Below are 12703 nucleotides of genomic sequence, written 5' to 3'. Positions count from 1 at the left end.
TTTTCTTTCTTTCTAGTTGGACCAAAGCTTTATAGAAATAGAGTTTTAAAGGAAACATTGAAGGTGAGGGATCATTCTGTGTCCTGGTTATGTGGTTAAAGTCAGCACGTGAAATTGATGCCACATTATAACAGTTTATGAGCAAATGAATGGAAAGTGTTTCCCTGACCCACCAGCCATTATGTAATTTTAGGAAAAAATTACGATTATGTATTAGTAAAAAATAAAAAGGTGTCTCATGCACACATTCTTTTATTCTATTGGGGTTTCGAGGGACAATAAATGAGGTCCTTTCTTTAATTCCCTAGTTTACTTTCACTTTATTTATTTATTTAAAACATTTTTAAAAAAATGTTTTTATTGATTTCAGGGAGAGCAAAGGAGAGATAGAAACATCAATGATGAGAGATAATCACTGGTCGGTTGCCTCCTGCATGCCCCCTACTGGGGATTGAGTCCAAAACCCAGGCATGTGCCCTGACCTTGAATCAAACCATGATCTCCTAGTTCATGGGTCAATGCTCTACCACTGAGCCATGCTGGCCGGGCTACTTTCACTTTATTACTTATAGAGCTCATTGAAAAATGTGGCTTTACATCTACAGCCAGAGGGACCTGCTAATATCTCATGTGCCTACATTTTGATGTTGGAACATCTTACTGAAGGAAAGTTTGAGTCTGATGAAGAGACCCATTTATCCCAGACTTCTGCCTCCTATTAGGAGTGGGGTAAAGAGGAAAAAAATATCAAATTCCTGAATGGATGGGGAGGACCATGGATGTCACACTTGTCACTCACCATTATGATACAAAATTTCTCCTCTTGTACGTGAGAAGCCATTCACATGAAAACAGAACTTCCGCCACTATCCATTTTCTGGGCAATTCCTTTCTGGATCATTCCTGTTTTGCATGAAATGGGTGATATTAGTGTCTTATTGGAGCCATTGTGAGACTGAGAATCCAAATGAAGGGGATTGAATAAAATCAAGCCTTGGGCTTTTTGTATTTTTAGATTAGACTGCTGCAGAAATGTCTTTTTTTTCTTTCCTTTCCATTTTTTCTCTATACTCTTGCTCTCTCTTTTTTCCTCCCTACTTTTCCTCCCTCCCTCCCTCCCTCCCTCCCTCCCTCCCTCCCTCCCTCCCTCCCTCCCTCCCTCCCTCCCTCCCTCCCTCCCTCCCTCCCTTTCTCCCTCCCATCCATTCATCCATCCATTCATCCATCCATCCATGCATCCATCCATGCATCCATCCATCCATCCATCCATCCATCCATCCATCCATCCACTTTCTTTCTATGAAACTGGCCTATAATCATCTTAGAAGAGTTAAAGAGTTGAAAGAGTTGCTATAGACCATACAGATCTTTTCTCTCTATACTTACCATCTTATGCTCTCCCTTTGTTCTCTACTTTCCTAAACAACTCTTAGGTCTTTCTAGAGGTACATCCTAGCATGTAGCAGGTACTCAATAATTGCTTTAGACTGATTCCAACATTACAACTGTTGCTCTTCTAATTTATATCTTGATAGAATGCTCTTCTCACATGGTTTTGAAACCTCAAGTTGCCCTTGTTTCCATTTAAAGCCCTCTCAACATTACTTGTCTGAGATTGTGTGTGTGTATGTTCTATTTCCAGTTTTATTTCAGGATATGTAAGTATGTTATCCTTGAAAATTATTTGCCATTTTTATTTGATATATGAAAGGAAAGGGGCTTCCTTAGCTGTAGCTTCTTATTTATATTCTATATTGCATTTAATTTAAGCAGCCACCACCAAATTATACAGTGGATGCTTGTTTTTAGCATGTCATAGTGTTGAATCTTAATACATGAAGGAGAGATGAAAAGTCCTATTTCACAGAACTTAAAAGAAAAAGAGGAGTGGAGAATGGGGGAACAGAATTTGTGTTTCAGAAGTTTATATTCACTAGATGTTAAGTTGTAGGTGGATCAAATAAAGACATTACCCCCCCCCCCCCCAAAAAAATACAACTGAGAAACATCTTATAAATCTGATACCATTTTCAGGAATGTCATGAAAATATTCATATATTTGGTTTAGTGGTGAAAGAAATCTCTTCTAACACTTATACACATATTCCTTAAAATAATATTCTGAGTGGAAAGACTACTACTCACTTTAGCAATGTTTTATGGAATTCAAGACAACTGTCTGAATAATTTTCATCTTTCTATGTTTTAGGAAATGGATTATTCAAATCATGCTTTAAAACTCTGAATGCCAAAGACCATAGAGTAATCGGCAGCTACATATAAGTCGAAGAAGTTAATGAACAAAAAAATATAATGACACCTTGGCCAGTGTAGCTCTGTTGGGCATCGTCCAGTGCACTGAAAGGTTGGCAGTTTGACTCTTGGGTCAGGGCACATGCCTGGGTTGTGGGGGTAGGGGGGGCACTGCAGGAGGCAACTGATTGATGTTTCTCTCTTCCTTTCCCTCTCCCTCCCTTACTCTCTCTCTCTAAAAGTCAATAAAAATATATTAAAAAAATATATAGTGGCCTTGGCCAGTGTTGCTAAGTGGTTAGAGCACTATTCTGAGCACAGAAGGGTAGAGGATTCAATTCCCAGTCAAGGGTTGCAGGTTCGATCCCTAGCCCTGGCCTGGGTGCATACGGGAGGCAACCAATTGATGTGTCTCTTTCACATCGATATTTCTCTCCCCCCATAAAAATATCAGTGGAAAAAATGTCCTCAGTTGAGGGTTAACAACAACAACAACAAAATATATATGTATATATAATGAATGAAGAGATTATTTTGGCACTTGGAAAACAATGCCGTAAGCTTAAGATTTACTCTTATTGATTCTTGAATAAAATTTTCTCAATATAACATGTAAGCAAAGTTATGTTAATGAACTATTTTTATGTTTTATGTTTCTGTGGGTTATGCAAATGGTAATATTTGAACATTTGACATTTAATTTTTTTCTTGTCCCCCCTACTGTATTTTAAACATAATGAAGATATATATATATGTGTATATATAATTTTTTAATGAAATAACTGTTGATTTTCTGCATAACAAATGGAGGAAAAAGGAGAGATAGGCATAGTTAGAATAAAAGAGAAGATTTTTAGACCAGATCAGTAAAAAATGAAGTTTTGATTGTTTGGTTTCATTTATTTGAATGAGTGCTATGGAAAAACAGTTATGAGTTCCAAGTTTCAAATTAGAATTCTGTATAAAATATTAAATGGTATCTGAAAAAAAAAAAACATGAAAATGTCAGGGATACTGTTCAAGGGTGAAATGGGGATTTTTCAGGGGTTGCACATTTAGGTTTATAATTTCAAAAACAGCCAAAGGAAAGTGTCTACCATCTGAAGTGAGACAGAGTAACACCGATATTTGAATTTCAGGATTCTACACACATGCATGCACACACATGTGCACACCTGCACATGTGCATGCACACACACATGAATCATGGGTGTTCCCATATAGGAAATCTTTATCTCTTTCTTCTTACAAGAGGCCAAAGCTTGTAATCTCTAAAGTACTTCATGTTTGATGTATCACCATTGAATTCCATGGAAAAGCATTGGGCCTCTAGATAGACAAGAGAGCAACATATTCTTTGGGCTTAAGCTCTCCCTTTGGGGGAAAATTTTTAGTCCAGTTATTTCTGAGTACCGCTTAGTGCCCTGGGTAATACTCATTTTCTTGCCTCTCCTAAAAGTGATTGATCTGCTTGGCTTAAGAAACTTTGTTGACCTAGAATTCAAAGTATCTGAGGCTAATACAAAGGCAAAACAATTAATTTTGTTTTTGCCAACTCTTCATTATTCTCAATTTTCTTGTGTTAATAAAGATTTGGATAAATATTCTTTCCTAAAGGAATGGAAACTCCAAGCTGGGTGAGTTCTCCATGGATGAAGCCTGGTGAAGAAGCAACATCTCAGAAACAGGAAACCTGCACTGGGAGAGCCAGATAAGAGAGGTAGAGGGTCTGCAATTGAGGTGGGGTGTCAGAGAGGTGTAATGACTGGTAGGTGCCTACCAGATTTCAGAGGAGGTAAAGGGATAAGGGGAGGGGGAAAAGAGAAGGAGATGAATTCTGCAGGTAACAGAGGAAGAAGGGAAGAATAATACAGCAAGGAAGATGCAATAACCAGGACCAGGGTGCAGAGGGAGGTTTGGGCACAGAAACAAGGTGGCTGATTGACTGTGAAATGCAGGACATGGGAACTGAGAAGGACTGGAAGGCTCACATACCTGAATGCTCTTTCTTGTACCATGATGGGAGTTGTTACATAGAGCTTGGGTCAGTCTGAATTTGAGATGCTGGTCAGTGGCCCTCAAGATGAAGAAGGGTTGTGTGGTCAGAAAACAAAACTGTGCCTTATTTTCCCCATTGTCCAATTTTCTCCAGCACTTTTGTTTCCCCCCTTGGTTCAGCCTCTCATCATTTCATGCCTATACTCTGTTTCCTTAAATACCCATTCCAATTCATGCTGTCCTCAACCCCCAGATAAAACCTCACAACTTGCCATTTTGATCTTGTCACTCTTCTGCTCAGACTCCCCTCCCCACTATGGATTCACTGCCTAATGTAGCAAAGTTCAAACTTTCCACAATCTGGCACCACCTTCCTTTCCTCATCCCTGACTCCCAACAGACCCCTACTGGCAGTCTGGTCCACTCAGATCTTCTCCTAGAGACCTTCAAAGGGATTCCCCAGAGGAAATCCCTGGAAAGCAGTGAACCAAGATATTATATTAGCCACAGAATCTGAAGTTCAGTGCTGAAGTTCCTCATTATAGCTCATTGTGTGACATGTTGCTGCCTTTGTGTCACAATTACTTGTGTTTTAAAAGGGATTAAAAATACTGAGTTCTTTCCTAAAGATTCCTTGGTATTTTGTGAATATCTATCTGTTCTGTGTCTTGTGGTAATAGAACTATACAAACCAGGACAATTTAATTATAAAATTGATGAACTAGGTCTTGAGATTTTGTTTTCATATCCCAAAATATTAAAATATTGTTAAAGAAACTGGCTTCCTAGAATTTTTCTTCTGAAACTTGTCTCTTTCATGGGGCTAACTATTAGCGTTTGTTTCTCCTGCATTTTCAAGGCAATACTGCCAAGTGATTAAGAAAGAGTGCTCGAATATCAGAATGGAAGCTTTTCAATGCTAGGTCCATCACCATACCTGGCTTTTATTCCTTGGGCAACTTACAAAGTCTCTCTGTGCCTTAGTTTCTTGAAAGTAAAGTTGAAGTGGTAAAAATGGATACCTCCAGTATGGATGGACCTGGAGAAAATTATGCTAAGTGAAATAAGCCAGGCAGAGAAAGATAAACATCACATGATCTTGCTTATACATGGAATCTAAAGAACTTAATAAACTGATGAACAGAATAGATTCAATGACATGGAAGCATAGATCAGACTGCTGAATGTCAGAGGGATGGAGGAGGGCAGGTGGGTAGAGGGGGAGAGATTAACCAAAGAATTTATATGCATATATGCACAACCAAAGGACATGGACAATGGTGGGGAGAGGGACTGGGGAGGGGGATGAGACAGGGTGGAATGGGTCATTGGGGAGAAAAAGGGACATCTGTAATATTTTAAACCAAAATAAAATTTAAAAATATAAAAAAATTTTTAAAAATGGATACCTCACTTTTCTCAAACATCTGCAATTTCTTTCCTTCATACCTTTAAATTTCCACCAGAATTTCTGTTTACTTAAATCCTGTCCATCTTTCTGAAACAACAGCATCCCCAGGAAGCCTCTACATATTGGCCTAGCCATCTGGACCCTGAGAGCACATTGTGCCTCTTTTGGGCATCCACCTTCTGTTTTGTATTAGGGTTATTGTAAACCTGTGTTCCATTTGCCTTTGAGGATAACCTCTCAAGGGTTATCCTCTTTATATCTCTTCAGGGCTAGCACTAAGCTCATAGCCATGAATCTAGACCTGTTGAACACAAATGTATTGAAGATAGTGAAAAACGATTCTTTCATTCAACAATAGTTTATTGGGCATTTTTAGGCAAATATCTAGGCCCTGGAGATACAAGGTCCCAGCTTTTATGACACTGACAACAGGTATGAATACATGTGAGCAGATATGACAAGGTCCTCCTCTGCAGAAGTATGAATTTCATATGACTGTAGAAGTTTTAGAGGAAAAAAGGTATCAAGTCCAACTGATCCAAGCCCCTTTTTTCACTCAAGAGGTGAAATGATTTAACCAAGGTCAGTAGCTAAATCTAGATGAGAGAGACCTCATTCTCTGGGCATTACGTCACATCTTTTAGGCTACCTCTGATAGGTCCTACGCATAATATCAGAAAAGTGGGCAAACAATAGATTGTTTTTGCAAAATTATATTATATCATATTTTCTTTTTAAAATCCTCACTTGAGGATATGTTTAGAGAGAGGAAGGGAGAGAGAGAAAAAAGAGAAAGAGAGAGAGAGAAACATCAATGTGAGAGGGACATTGGTTGGTTGCTTTCTGTACATACTCTGACCAGGGATCAAATCTGCAACCTAGGTATGTGCCCTGACTGGGAATTGAACATGCAACCTTTTGGTGTATGGGATGATGCTCCAACCAACTGAGCCACCTGGCCAAAGCTATATCCTCTTTTCTGTAACAATTTTTATGATTAAGTCTTTTCTCTTTCCCTTCCTTTTGCTACATCCCATCACTGCCAGCAAACCACCTCCTGTCCCAACAACCCCATGAACAATGTATGCACTTACTATTGCTCTGCTACTTATAAATGTCACAGTTAATAAATTACCTATGAAATTGCTTAGACTTTGAAACTTCCTGAGGTTAGGAGTGGAGGAGGGAGTGTTCTCCCAAGTTCTTTGACATGTGCATCCTAGCTTGCACTGCCTTTACTGATTAAGGTGTACTAGAAAGGATGTTAACTCAGGAAGGTTGCCAGCTCCCAATGAGAGAGGGAGTTTATATGACATGTCTCAGGTTTAAAAAGCATATGCTATGAAGGCCTGGCATGAGGCGGGGGAAGGGTGGAGGGAGTCAGTGGGGAAAAAGAGGACATCTGTAATACTTTCAACACTAGAGATAATTTTTTAAAAGTATACCTATAGCCCAGCTGATGTGGCTCAGCAGTTGAGCATCGACTTATGATTCAGGAGATCTCAGTTCAATTCCAGGTCAGGGCACATGCCTGGGTTGCAGGTTTAATCCCAAGTGAGGGGCATGCAAGAGGCAACCAATCAATGACTCTCTCATCATTGATGTTTCTATTTCTCTCTCACTCTCCCTTTCTCTCTCTGAAAGCAATAAAAAATATATTTAAAAATAAATATATAAATAAAGTATACCTATATATAGATATAGGTATATTTTAACAGTTACTGAGATTTCATGGGCTACATAGCAAGCCATTATGCAATCTGAACATACATAAAAACACACATGCTCTGTAAATTATTTTTAATTCAAGGAGAATGCTAGGAAAATTTAAGCAGTAAACATTTTGGGGGGAGGGGTTATTGTGTTAGTTATTTTAAGGGTGAATTGGAAGGGGGCAAGGGAAGAAAGGGTAGACCAACACATTAAGTTCAAAGACCCAGCAGTGGAAAGCCCAATAATGGGCATTAGAGGGTTAGCTTTAGGAGACAGTTGCTGGAGTTGAAGTAGTAGGCATTTGGTGGTAGTTTCTCATAGCATTTCCACTTTCCATACTTCTCCACACAGCATTTGAAGAATACTGTGGAACATTTCTGCTGATTGGGCACAGAAGAAGGAATTCCCCATTCCTTGTAGAACAACTGGAAGGTCCCAGTGGATATATTTTCATATAAACCATATGGGGTCATATTTTCTCACAGCTTATACCATAATGCTTTACACACAGTAGACACTCAGTAAAGATTTGCCCAGTGTTTGAATGCATAGGGCTCCCATAAAGACACGATCCAAAGCTTTTTGGGTAATTCTTACTCCATTCTTACTTCCATTGCAAACTTATAGCTCCCATAGCAACAGTAACTTGTGCCCCTGGAGTGTATTTAGTATTTCTGTACATGGTGTCAACTTTTGTGTCATAATATACTATATATGTAACTGGTTAAGTTAGTTGTTGTTTTGGGAACCACAGGCCTTTTCCCATCTAAGATAAGCCCTTGCTGGCCATACTAGTCTATGCAGAAGTAATATTCACCGTACAACCTTTTCATGCCCAACTTCCTCTCCCTGACCCTGGACCTTCAGTTTGGTTGACACATCAAGCTACAAGCTTATGTGCTGATTATAATGATAATTCTGTGCTTAATAGTATTTTTGCTAGTAACTATGACATTAATATTTCTGAAGGTCACTTTTATATTTACTATTGTTTTGTCAGGGGTACTTTATATTATATCTACAGTTTGAAAGGAGGATCAATTCAAGAGTTGGTTTGATTATGTAAGATGTTCTTAGGGACAATGACATAGAATAAGTGTTATTTCACCCTGTCTCATGCAATCAAAACTGAAATGTAATGGTTTTGTTTTCCTAAAGTAGGTACTTTAACTTTCCCTTTCCTGTTTATAATTATAGGTTTTTAAAAGGGAGTTTCCTGAAATTTAGGAAAAAATCTAAACCTCTTAGCTGTTCTCTTAGATTTTAATTGAACTTCATGACTAGAAAGCCAAGAAAAGGGGGTAGTATGCTAGTGAGAGGGTGGTTGGAGGAAGTCAAGTGGAGTAAAGTGTTCTCTCCAGGTTCCAGCAGCACTATCTGGCAGATATTGGAACACACTGTTTAAACAGATTGGCTTTGAGCCAGCAGATATTCCTGTTTGTGTTATTTGAAGCTTAGAGATCTATGTTTTACTCTCTACGGGAAAATGTCACTGTATCTATGTCTTTCTAAATTGAGAGCACCTTATTTTTTAAGACGATTTACTTATAAGGCTTTTACCCTTCTGGTGATCACTCAAACAGTTAGTGAAGCAAATATGCCATTTTACCAATGTTTATTACACATCAGCAACTAGCATCAGGTTCCTCTCCACTGTATTTCTTCTGCTAGATGAGCTCTTAATTTCTTAACACATTCTTCACACACACACACACACACACACACACACACACACACACTCTCTCTCTCTCTCTCTCTCTCTCTCTCTCTCTCTCTAGATCTTTATCTCCCTCTTTTACATTTGCAGCCCTAGCCTCAAGATTGAACACCTAGAGTCTTTGTTTCTGGTTCATAAGTCATAAGTGGGTTCACTCAAACACGTTTGTTGAAATGGAAAAACAACACTCCCATATTTTGCTTATAGAATATCTAGAAAAAGCTGAGGCTAAAAGGAGACTTAAAAAAAATTTTTTTAACCACTCTTGTCCATTGTTTTTTTCTTGGCCCCTGTGCACAGGGTCTACTGGCATAATATCTAGTCCATCTCTGTTAACAACGTGAACTTTCCTTAAATCTTCCAACACCCCAGTCCTTGGAAAGTAAAAAATGACCTGTCCAGTGTACTTTGTTCAAACAGCTTGATAAATGAATTCACACCTAAGTGTTAATATGTGAACTACCACATAATAATTATATTTTAAAAGGATTTTCATGGCATTAGAATATATTAACCTTAAAGATTAATTTAATGGTAGGGATTTAATGTGGGCAGGTGAGAGATGTTTCTGAGTGAAGAGTTCACTCAGTCCATACCACTTATAAGGTCACTTTCTCTGCTTGTTCTTGATAGGGCCTGTATGGTATGCAGACAGTCTAAAAATAACTTTTGCCCTGGCCAGTTTTGCTCAGGGGTTAGAAAATCAGCCCATGGGCTGAAGGGTCCTAGGTTTCATTTCTGTCAAGGGCACATACCCAGGTTGCAGGCTTGACCCCCGGCCCTGGTCTGGGTGTTCATGGGGGAGGCAACCAGTCGATGTTTCTCTCACATCGATGTTTCTCTCTCTCTCCCTTCCACTCTCTGAAGAGCAATGGAAAAAATATCCTTGGGTGAGGATTAAAAACAAACCCAAAAAACTTCTTAAGAAATACAAAAACAAAAATTTTAAAAAAATCTTATGGGTATAGCAGCACTAAATTTCCATAGTGTGACAAAATATACCAGAAAGATCATTTTGCATCATAGGCAATTTTGACTTTTTTTAGTTAGGTTAGAGTTATAGCCAGATTAAATAATGTGGTTTTTATAGAGTGCTTGCTATTGGCCAGGCACTGAATATTGTACTAGAAAATAAAATGATGGCCAGGTAATTGTGGTCATTGTTCTCACCTAGATTGCAGTGTAAATAAGGAAAGAAACAAGTAAAAACAAAGAAAAATTATAAATTGGGATAAATACCAGGAAGAAAATAAAAAACAGTGTTAAGATGGTGAATTATGGTTGGCAGTGGAGAAATGTGTGAAGGCCATGTTTAAGCTAACTCTTAAAGACTAAATAGTGAGCTTTTTGGGGAATGAGGGTAGTGATGGGATGGGAGAGAGATGATGATGGTGACGGTGGGGATGGGGATGGAGATGGGGATGGTGATTATGAACCACAATCATGTTTAAAACTACTCTATGTTAACAATTACAAAGTTATATCAAGTGTTATTCTTTGGCATTTCATCCAAGAAGACCTAGAAATAATAATGATTAAGGTGATATTAGATAACTTGTTCAAGCCTACCTTTGTTTAGGGACAATTTAGTCTTGAAAGTATACTTAGTGGCAAAGGAGAAAGCAATATTTCTAACACATGTATTTTTTCTTTTTAGGTAATGAATTCTAGCCGTGTGTGTGTGTGTGTGTGTGTGTGTGTGTGTGTGTGTGTGTGTGACTCCTATTACTTTGCTCTTCTTCAGGCAGAATCCAGGAGTTTTAAAACCAGTCTCTTAATATAGTACTGGTCATGTCTTGAGATCAATGCTTTACAAGTATCTGGGGAAAAATAACATTTTAGGGCAGTAAAGTGATTACTGACCTGCTGTTTTGGTAATTTATTGATTTGATCAATTTCTTCAAAGCACCAGCTTATTTTTCTCTTCAGGGGAATTCTGAATATTTTCTGATGGTTAGCTTCTCCTTTTCAGCCATGCTCTTTCATTTCTTCATTCCCTACCCTCTCTTGCATATAAATATGAAGGCTCCATTAGGATCAGGTATTCATGTTAAGTAATGAACAGACACAAGTGTTTTAAAATTTGCTAAGCTGCTGGTAATTATATTTAGTATTATCCATTATTTAAGGGAGATCACTTGTGAAAAACCAACACAATATATTTATCTCGTTTTTGAATTTGAAAGATTTAATGACATGAAAAGGATCTCAATTATTTTGTTAACTGGGAAAAGCAAGTTATAATACATTATGTACCACATGTTCAATCTTATAAATAATACAAAAATATAAAATGCATATTTAAATATTTATCTATGCATACAAGGGACATAAAAGATATACTGATGATAACCTCTAACTAGTGGGATATTTTTTGAAAATTTTCTGACTTTTCCTTTCTTAAGTTCTAAAATTTCAGCAATGAAGTGGCTACATTTAAACATTATCCACAAACAAAGCAATAGGTTGCTTTGTCTTTTAACTTGGTAATTCTAGTAATTTAGAAAATAATTAGATATCTGGGTGAACAAGTTATGTCACTTTTGTCACTTATTTTAGCACACATAAAAAAGGAAGGGCCTGATATCATAAAAGAGGGGAGTGGTTAAATGTATTAAGGTAAATCCACAGATCATGTGATATTAAAATTTTGTTTGAAGAAGTTGAATGACCTAGGTATATGCTGATGATTTAATGTGTAATGTTAAATGAAAAAAAAATAGCTTATGTGGTAAGATACTAATTAGGCAAAACATAAAATGTATGTGTAGGAAAAATATTATAGATAAATAACCAAGCTTTTGGCAGTGTTTATTTCTAGGTTTGGGAAATCATTTTTCTTAATTTTTCAATGAGCAGGCATTCCTTTTAAAATGAGATATAAAAACACTATTATAATTTTTTGAAAAGAGTCAGCACAAGATGACCCAGATAAGAATTCCTTTAGTTGTTTTGGTGAAAATAATTAGGTCTAAAACATGTTACTTTTTTCTATGTTCATCCAGGGGCTTAAATAAACAAGAGCAAATAAAAAGCCTTGAATTTCTTGGACACTTCTTATATACTGTTTAAACTCTAGAGAAATACAAAGAAGACTGAAGCTTTAGGATAGAACTAGTGGATTGCCTAAGCAGTTACAGCTCAAACATATTATTGTTAACATGATTGTTAGACACATTATCAACTCTGTGCAATTGACCAAGAGAGTTCAATCAGATTAATAAGCAACAGAAGGGTTTCCTAAAGGTTTTGTTGCATACTGGACATATGGAGTAAGAATTGGCTGTGTTAACTTCAGTGCCCCTGTTAAGCTACAGGACAAAGCTAATATATGAACTGATCCAATTGTTTAGGTGTCCCTGGACCCCTGGCTTGGGGGAAATAAACCTGTGGACTAACAGTGACTCATGCAGAGGAGCCCCTCCATAAATAAATGAGTATCAGAAGGCACCTAAAGCACATTTGATCCTGTCTCTATCTCATCCCATAGTTGTGTGTGTTTTTTTATCCTCACCTGAGGGTATTTTTTTCATTGCTTTTCAGAGAGAGTGGAAGAGAGAGAGAGAGAGAGAAAGAGAGAGAGAAACATCGATGTGAGAGAGACACATTGA

The 12703-nt window shown here is 37.6% G+C and overlaps 1 protein-coding gene across 1 annotated transcript in view; it reads left to right on the top strand.

The window, feature by feature from the left end:
- POU6F2 (POU class 6 homeobox 2) overlaps nt 1-12703 on the top strand; it is a 540059-nt gene that overhangs the window by 13652 nt on the left and 513704 nt on the right. The gene's annotated exons all lie outside the window — the stretch shown is intronic.

Source organism: Miniopterus natalensis, chromosome 10, assembly GCF_054644295.1.
Source record: "Miniopterus natalensis isolate mMinNat1 chromosome 10, mMinNat1.hap1, whole genome shotgun sequence".
Taxonomy (NCBI): domain Eukaryota; kingdom Metazoa; phylum Chordata; class Mammalia; order Chiroptera; family Miniopteridae; genus Miniopterus; species Miniopterus natalensis.
This window is presented reverse-complemented; position numbering and strand designations above follow the sequence as displayed.